Genomic DNA, 9,978 nt, shown 5'->3' with positions numbered 1-9,978 from the left:
AGGATAGAAAACGTCTGACAGCTGTGATTTGCTACAAATGGAATGGTGGCTCATCCAGAAGAGATTAAATAATTTCAATTCAATAAATACTTATTTTACTAGACCTATCACTTATATGCTATGTTCAAAGTCCCCTTGTAGCTAAACAATGCATTTGCTCAGGCAAAGGATACCAAGCTACTCTATAACCTGGTTTACTTATTTCATGGGTTGAGTCATAATCTAAAATTATTTCGATTACATAAATATATGTTTGTATCTTCCACACAAGCTATGCCCTGTAAATGCAGAATCTTGTCTGTTTTGTCCTCTCCTTTCCCCTGGGTGCCTGTCACCTAGTGGATGCTCAGTAAATATTTGTTGATTAAATGAAGATAAGGTGTTTAAGAATTAGGGTATACCAATAGCTTTAATAAGTCACCCCCACCTCTCAGTGGCTTAACCCCAAAATAGATTTACTCCTGGGTCACATAAGAGTCCAAAGCAAGTCAGCGGGGATGGTAGATACCGGATCATCCTCAACATACAGCTGCTGATTTTTTTGTTTTTTAGGAAATGACATCCAGCTGGCAGATGCAGGGGGTGGGGGAGCAGAGAGATAGAGAGAGAGAGTTAAAGGCACTCCCTCTGTTAAATTATCTAGGCAGAAGCAACACATGTCACTTGTGATTTTTATATAGAAATATAGTGACTGAAACTTGAATAAGGGTTTCTTAGAAATAAAATAACCCAAATTAAAAAAATTGTGTTTTGAAATTGAAACTATATTATTTTTATGCACTCATATATAAGGACTTTTTCAGGCAAGTTTTTGCTCCATTTAAAATAAATTTGATGGAAATTCTCACGGTTCAATGCCCCCCAAAACAATCATACTCTACCTTTTAATATGAGAAGGGTTCTATTTACTGAATACAATTATCCTCTATTAATACAACACTGTTTAATTGCTTATATTATAATCAGCATTTCTGACATAGAATAACACAATAATTTTGTTTCTAATAACAACTTAAAATTACTTTGCATGATTACAGTAGTTTCCCTTATTTATTTCATTATTGGCATCAATTATAAGAAAGGCTCATGGTAAGTCCAATAAAATGTGAATCCTAAATTTCAGAACCTAAACTCCAATATGTTTCAACCATACTGTGGTATTCCTAAAAGGTTTCATATTAAAAAAAGTAAGATAGATTTACAAAGTAATGTTTTAAAGTCCTATAATTTTTAGAGGACACTCACATATTACTTCATATGATCCTTACCAAAAGCTTGAGTTAGGTGGCATATACAGGTGGAACTTTTTTTCGTGTGTCCATCTTAAAAATTAGGAAAGTGAGTATGCAGTTGGTCCAGTGACTGAGGTGATCTTCCCCTCTGCTCCCTACCTAAGAATAGGAAATTCTCTCCTCAAGAAAATACAGTTGACCCTGGAACAATGTAGGGGTTAGAGACGCTGACTCCCTGTGCAGTCAAAAATCCACATATAACTTTATGGTCGGCCCTTCTTATCTGTGGTTCTGAATCTGAGGATTCAACCAACCACAGATCATGTAGTACTGTATTACTTATCGAAAATAAAATCCATGTATAAGTGGATCTGTGCAGTTCAAACCCAGGTTGTTCAAAGGGCAACTGTAATGTCATTCAGATTCTCTACAACTTGTCATATCCCAAATCTGGTATTCACTGATGAACAACCAAGACTACCAAGAAAAGGAGAATTAGAATAAAAAACAAAACAGAATCAGAATCATAGATGACCTAAACATTAAATTTCATACATATTTTGGTAAATATTATCAAGTTCAAGAAAATAGATGACAAGGTGAAGAATTTAACTTGACAACTAGAAACTATAAACTGATTGAAGTTGAACTGATAGAATTAAAAATTATACGAAATTTAAAACTCGGTAGTGGATTGGACACAGGTAAAGAGAGGTAAGTGAACTGGAAGATAGAGTAGTAACAATATTAAGACTAAAGCACGGGAAACGAAAAGAATAAAAAGGACACAAAAGCGCATTTGAGACATATGGGCCACAGTAAACATTTTTATCATATGTGTAAACTGGAGTCCAAAGAAAAAAGGAGACCGAGATTGGGGTGAAAACAATATTTCAGAAATGTTAACAGCTGAGAGTTCTCTAAAACTAAAAAGAATATATGGAGCCATAAATTCAATAAGCACTAAAAAAACGCAACAAGAACAAATACAAAGAAAACCACACCTAAGATCACCACAGTACAATTCATGAATGGCAAAGAAAAACATGACATCTTAGAAGCAGCCAGACGAAAAAGAGAGAGATTACTTTCAAAGGAACAATAGGATTAAGATTACAGCTTACTTCTCAGTGAAACTGAATGGATACTAGAAAATAATGGAATAACATTTTTAAGTGCTAAAGAAAAGAACTTCCCATTGGGAATTCTAGAGGCAGAGAAAATGTTGTTTGGAAGGAAAGATGAAATAAAGAAATTTGCAGACAAACAAAATTTAGAAAATATTTTCTCATCAGAACTGACTGAATTAAATTATAAAGGGAGACCTGCAGGCAGAAGGAAGATTATCACAGATGAAAATAAGGACTTTATAAAGAATTATGTATAACAGAAAGGATAAATAAGTGGATAAACCTAAATAAAATCTAACAGCACAAAAGAGTAATAATAAAATATATCAAAAATTAGAATGCATTAAAACAAATGGAAGAGGAAAAAGTAGTAAAAGAAATTTAAGATCTCAGCATTGCTTGAGAAGCAGTAAAAGAGCTAATAAGTCATGGTACATGTGTAACTGCTACTTATGCAAAAATAACAAGCTAATACAAGGGAAAATGGAATTTGAAGAAATCTCAAAGGAAGAAAGAAGAGCAAAAGGAACATAACAAGGTGGGACAAATAGTAAACAAGGAGTAAACGGTCTATAAGAAAATACATTAACTGTAAATACTCAAATTAAAGGACAAGGATTATTGAAACAAACAAAAAACCGAATTCTATGCCACCTACAAGAGACAAGAGTCAGATTGAAAATGAAAGGATTCAAAAATTATGTCATAACAACAGTAAGCAAAATTGAAGAAGATTTTTTAATGTTAACATAGATTTGAAAGCAAAAAGTATCACTGGCGATAAGGCAGGATAATAAAACCCACTGTTACTTTACAAGGAATATATTATAAATCTAAACTTCAATGCAATATATGAAGGGAAATTCCAAAAATCTAAGTAGAAATAGAAAAATCTGAATTACCTAGATCAGTAACATAGAACCACAGCAACAAATCAGCAGATTATAGGAGATCTGAATACCATCATTAAAAACTTTGGCCTAAATTTACATAAAACACTGGACCAACAATGATGGAATATATATATTACGCAGAAATTTTTAGGTGCGCATGGCACATTTATAAAATTGACTAATTCTGGTTATAAAACAAGACTCCGAATAAGCAAGAAATTTAAAACTATACAAACAATATTTAACCAAATAGTTGGATATTAAAAACATACTTCTGATCATTATGTAGGTCAAAGATAAAGTCGCAATGGGAATTAGAATTTTATTAATTGAATGATAATGAAAATATGCCATAACAAAACCTGTGGGTTGCAAATAAAGCTCTGGTCACAGAGAAGTTTATGTATTCCAATTATACTCTCTAAATGTAAAACGGAAAGGAATAAAGCAACTAGAAGAGAACCTATCACCCTGAGGTAGGCAGCTCCTGAACTGTACCTGGTGGGGAAGACAGGGCAGAACTTCAGGAGGCCAGCTGGGAGCACGGTGAACCCCATGTCAGGAGCAGTCTCCGAAAGAGAATTTAATGTACAAAGGGATGCCTAAAATATATTTAAGAGCTAGCACCCTGACCCCTCTTAAGGATGACTTATGCTGCTGGGGAAAAAATAAGAAGTGCTCGATGTAGAAGGTGAATAGCTTTATAATTCCCAGGAGAATCTTGGTACCAAGACCACACAGTGAAGAACTTGGAGTCCCCGTGGCTAATCCAGCAGAGAGAAAATGAGAAACAGAGATGCGAGAGAAAATAAAGGGAACTCTTGGTGCAATTTGGTGCTGCTGCAGGCCCAAGTCCAGGTATGTGCTCTCTATCTCCACATCTTAAATAAAAGCCACCATGATCCTCAGTCTTTCAGGTACTTAGAATTTCTCTTTAGAACCTGAAAATGGGGTCAGGTTTGCTGTCTGCATCGCTACAGTACAAAATAGAGGCAGGATGTTTGAAATAGTTCTCCATCTGGCAGAGGAGGCCTTGAAGCTGTGAGCCACTCGCTGCAAACCAGCAGGACATGAAGGATTCTTGAGAAGATCTGAAGCTACTGGGAGGCCTTTGAGGAGTTAAATCCCATAGTAAATACTGTACCTTCAATGGCCCCTTCTCCCTCTCTGTCCAGTCTTCCTCCACTCCCGTGGGGACCCAAAGGGGTTAAATGAGCACTCTGATGTAATCAATATAGCAAATTACTGGTATCTTCTATGGATTATTGAGATCATAAATGCCCTATATACAGTATTATATAGAAAGCAAGAGAGTTGACATAATACTTACATAAAACCATGAAGGTGGAACTATCATCCTTGGTCCTTACCATATAAACACACACACATAGACACACACACACTTAATGGAGATTGAAAATTTACATATTTATTGTTTTCCAAACCAATAGATGCACACCTAAATCTCCAATGATAATGTCTATGACAAGCTTTTCTAGTCAGGGTATCACATGTAGACATAGCAGTTTCAATTCAAAGTCAAGCTACCACCTGTTAAATATACAGGAGTCCATGTTTATGTGCCATGATCCATCACTGTTGTGCTAAAGCCATGTAAGAAAATTAAATGGGGATATCTAGGAATCACAACTACTACATTTTTCATATCTTTGACAGTAATACACATCTCTTCAATAATTCCAGAAATGCAGTATTGCTGTTGATTTCAAGCTTGTTGGAATGGGAGACAAGTTCAGTTTAGTTTCGTTTGGCTTTCCTACACAAATTTGAAAAGCAAGACAAGGGGTGTTCTATCACTAACTGTGTTTTTTCCACTTATATATCAGGAATGGGATAAATATCCACAAATTTCATTATGAACCAGTGAGCACACTGTGAGTTGGGCTTGGGTCAGAACTCAGTTTATCACCTGACCTCTATATCTCTCATGCTAACAACTTGAGAGGGTATCATTTCTGTTTAATAGATGTTATTGATACCTCAGACCACTTATCTAGATGTTTTTGAAGTGTCTGAATGTTACTCCAGGTCAGTGTCAGATTCAATAATTCAGTTGCTGATTCAAGACTCTTATAAGATACACATATGCATGTGCACGTGCGCGCGCACACACACACACATCCATTCATTCATCTATCTGTCATCTACCTATCTATATCTATAAATATTTTTTGACATAGCCTTAAGTGAAAGAAGTGTGAGAACATTTCCCAGTTTGTGGATTTTCAATTTTCCCTTGTGAAGACTGAGTTGCTATATTTATAGAAGCTTGAGAAGCTGGAGTTACTAGGTCTTCTTAATGATTCATACATTTTATCATAGTAAATATCTTTTAATCCCTGATAGTATTTTTGACTTCTTTTTCTGATATTATTATAACTAAATCCATTTCTTTTTGATCAGTATTCTCCCCTTAGATTCTTTCTGTCACTTATACTTCAGACTTTCTATGTCCTGTTAAATTGGGTATGTCATAAATAAATAATAATAATTGTCTATTTAGCTAAATTAAATCTCATGTTTAATGTATTTATTGTGATTTTAATTTTAACATTTTTCTTTCTTAAGAACTTCATTGGATATTTTGCAAATAGATCTAGACTTTTTCTTGATTTTGTCTTTATTTTATAAAATATTTTATATAATTTCTTTACATTTAGAACTGAATTTTCAAAAATCACTGGATTTATTGAAAGACATGGTATGTATATCAGTTCTTTTTTTTAGCTGACTTTTATTTATGTTTGACTTCATTTCATCTATAGTTCATATTTGATATTGAGGTCATTTTTTTTTCAATTTAGTTTGTTGAAATTCTGAGGGCTTAAGTAGAGAATAATTTCCTCTAAAATAGGTTTAAATGTGCTTCTTCTGGGTTCCAAGGAACACTATTAACCTGGGAAACTATCTTGAGCTTAGCTTCAATTTATCAATATATGATTTTTATGATTAGAGATCTACTTCTAATTTGAACTTCAGACCCAAGTGAGATCTGTAATTGCAAACATGCAGGGCATATTATTATTAACCCCCAGCCACAGCATAAAAATATGATTTCTTACAGCCTTCCATTAGTGATAGGCACATTTTTGTACCCTCCTGTTTTAGCCCCCAGTAAGACTCTGCACTTAATATACAGGTGTAAGATTCATCCCCAACTTAGCAAAAGTCCATGATTTAGTCAGTTTTCCCTAAACTGATATTGAATTTTCCTCTAAGACAGTCTCAGATTTCTTTGACTAAAATCACTTCTCTGATTACAAGTCATCTTTTGTTATTTTTATTGTTTTGTGTTTTATTTCTTTGGTGGGAGAACTTAATTGCCTGCCTTATCGTCTTACAGTCTCAGCAATGTATTAACTTTTATGTTATTTTATCCTCTCTCTAGTAATACTGTGGACTGGTATTCTTTTTAAGACCTACTCTAATACACTTATTTATATATTTTGTAAAAGGTATGTTTATATTCTTAATATCAATTTTGTTTTCTTTTTAGCACCTTGGTAAAATCCACCATGTACAGACAGGCATAAGGAAGACCAGGAGTTTATTCATCATCAGAAACTCATCCTATTAGAAACACCATGTAGTGGATAATGCGATAATATCTAATTGGCCCAATCAGATTCTGTAGCAGATAGAATTCCCTTGGAAACAGACTCTAAGAATATGAGATTTGTATGTAGTAGAGCTATTAATGTGTGTTCTTGGGAACAATATCTGTTAATAATATAATAAAACAATGTAGGAAGAAATACAACATAGTTCTCCAAAGAAAATACATCTAAAGTTAGTTGAATTTCCCGAATGTCTTGTAATCATGAAAAACTATATATGGAGTCCCTATGATTACTGTACTTACCTATGGGGTAGTACTGCTCTTATATTTCCATCAGTTCTATCAATCTTCATGTCCTAAGCCTTAATACATTTTTTTATCAAGAAATCCAGTAATTTCCTAGTGTCCTCACAGTAGATATGGTTGTTTGCTTAAGCCATAACATTGTTTCCTTTTACATACAACTCTGATTTTGATTAGATATCAACCTTCCCACAGGCAGCTTGGATATCCATAGGCTGTGGATGACACATTGGAAACCAATAACGTGCCATTCATCAAACATTCTGGTTAAGCTGTCATTCTACTTGTCAGTGATCTTTTTTTTTTTTTCAGGAATAGAAATGTAGTGAAATTCAGATCACAGAGAATCATAAAGAAATTTGCTTTTGGAAAAATCATTTCTCTGTAATTAGCAATGATTTCCAGAAACATTTCTTCTTCTATCACTGATGTGAAGGAAAATGCAGGTAATCATGATCATTCTTGGCAGTAATTCTACAAGTATGTACAGAACCAATTTTAGGGTGGCATCAATACTGTGGCCAGGAGAGCTGAGAGATAGTAAAACTTGAGCCTTTATAATACTAATGAGCTCCTAAATTGATAAATTCTGAAGATTGTCTTTCTCCTAGACTTCTTCTGTATCAGCTTAATCATAACAATCATATTTAAGCTGTTTGAATCAGAGTTCCTTGAGTCAGCATCCTAAATGAATAAAATATTTGTGTTAGAAATGGAAATCTGAAAATAACATTCTAAAATATGGAATTGAGTAAAATTGTTACAAGGCAATAAGGATAATATTTTTCTGTCACAGGAATCTGAAAATACTAGTTATTCTACAGAAAAGTTCTGTTTAACTATTGCCTATTGTATATTGAGATGTATCAACTTTTGATGATGGCTGAGTCATCCTGAATCCTAGTAGGAAATATTTATGAGATTGAACTAGGTTGAATCTTTTCTTTGGCATTACATAACACCTTAAATATGAGAAAACTTTTGTCTGCAAGTGACTCATATGAAATCTGAGCGAGAAAAATATGTCTCTGCTAAGAGAGGTCATCTTCACTTATGGATTATAATCAAAACATTTGGAAGTTTAGTAATCAGGGGCCTGGATAATTTAGAAAAGCTAAGGCTTGTAAGAACAATACTCTAAACGTTTGGGAATTTGAGAGAAAATAAGATTAGAACAAAACACTTGTCCCCCCCAAACCTCTTCCAAGCACCTCCTGTAAAGCATTGTGTGACTGATGAAGGGCACAGTCTGATTATTGTGAAGATACAGCTGTCTAAAGCAGCGATATTCGTGCCAGAGGCAGTTGGTTAAATCACCTGGTAACTGAGACCAAGAGGAAAGGAAAGTGTTACATTAAGGTCTCATGGCACAGACAGAGCACAGAGCTTGTTATCATAAACCAGAAACTTCCAGATTTATAGGCCCAAATAATTGCTGATTGTGTATTAGTAGTCATGCAGTTAATTGAAAACAAGTAGACTGTATAACTAGTTTTAAAAGAAATGTATACCAAAGTGACCCCAAGCCTGGTTAGAGTATATGATTGCTAAACCTTCTAAAGTAAACACTAGTCCCAAGAATTTTCACCTACAGAAAGTACGTTGCTAAAGTGGTGCAGACCCAGAAAAGAAATTTTACACTGTCCACTCTAAGGTCACAGAGACAACAGACATGGCTATACTCTGAGAGAGGAGAATAAAAGCTCTCTGATTCACAAGCTATGAAAATCACTTCACTGACAGAACAGGAAGTTTTTGTATCCCTGTCCAACAAGTAAAGTATATTATAGACAACTGCATATTTTCCCATTGTCCACCTTTACAAAAGGGAGTTTTTTATTGTAATTATCATGCTTTTTACCACTTTGTGTACAGTTAAGGAAGATAAATCACCTTATCACTGGACCATTGGGAGCCATGTCAGAGGACTGGCTCCCAATGGACACAGCTCCCAATGGACACAGGACAGTTTTCCAGGTGTATCCACAGTAATTCCATACATCAAGCATCTCTGTGGCCTAGTTTTACAGAAAACTAAGTGCTTTTTCCTCCATTCTGTCCTCTTTTATGATAACCCCCTGTAAAACTGGATGGTCTATATATGTCTGTACTCCATTTCTGGACTATTCAGGTACTTAGCCATGTGACTTCAGGTTTCCTTGAAGAGCAAAAAATTACACTGGGTATTTATTTCAGTGTCTGGACAGCTCATGATAAGAATATTCTATTTCATTTCAGTTTTGTCAATAGGGAGGGTTGTGTGCCCAGAGGAAAATGATAACCAAAACAGTATAATGTTTTCTCATGCTTGAGAATACTAATGTTGTTAAATATTTCTTCTGAAACACTATGTGTAGTGAATGACTGGAATTCAATCCTAGGTGTAAACTTTAATTTACTCCATCTTTCCCCAGTTTTTATACTTACATTTTTTATTGTCTTTTGCTTTTGTAAGTAATGCCTCTATAAATATTTTTATACAAAATCAGTATTATTCAATAGAATTATTTTTGAATTCCTATCTTAACAAGATGCTTATGTATTTCAAATTTAGTACTAGGTATTCATTAGGAAATTTGATTCTTGTTATCATGGAGCTTACAAAGTACTGAGGAGAGAGATGCGAAATAAAATCTCACAATAACATATTTTTCTGTGATGAATACTATCCAAAAAATGTATAGTATTTTATGAGACTAAGAGTGAAAGAACAAACGTGTTTTCCATTAAGAAAAAATCTGAGAGAGACCTTCAAGATTGCAGAGGAGTAACACGTGGAGATCACCTTCCTCCCCACAAATACATCAAAAGTACTTCTACATGTGGAACAACTCCTACAG

Source organism: Orcinus orca, chromosome 12, assembly GCF_937001465.1.
Source record: "Orcinus orca chromosome 12, mOrcOrc1.1, whole genome shotgun sequence".
Classification (NCBI taxonomy): Eukaryota; Metazoa; Chordata; class Mammalia; order Artiodactyla; family Delphinidae; genus Orcinus; species Orcinus orca.
This window is presented reverse-complemented; position numbering follows the sequence as displayed.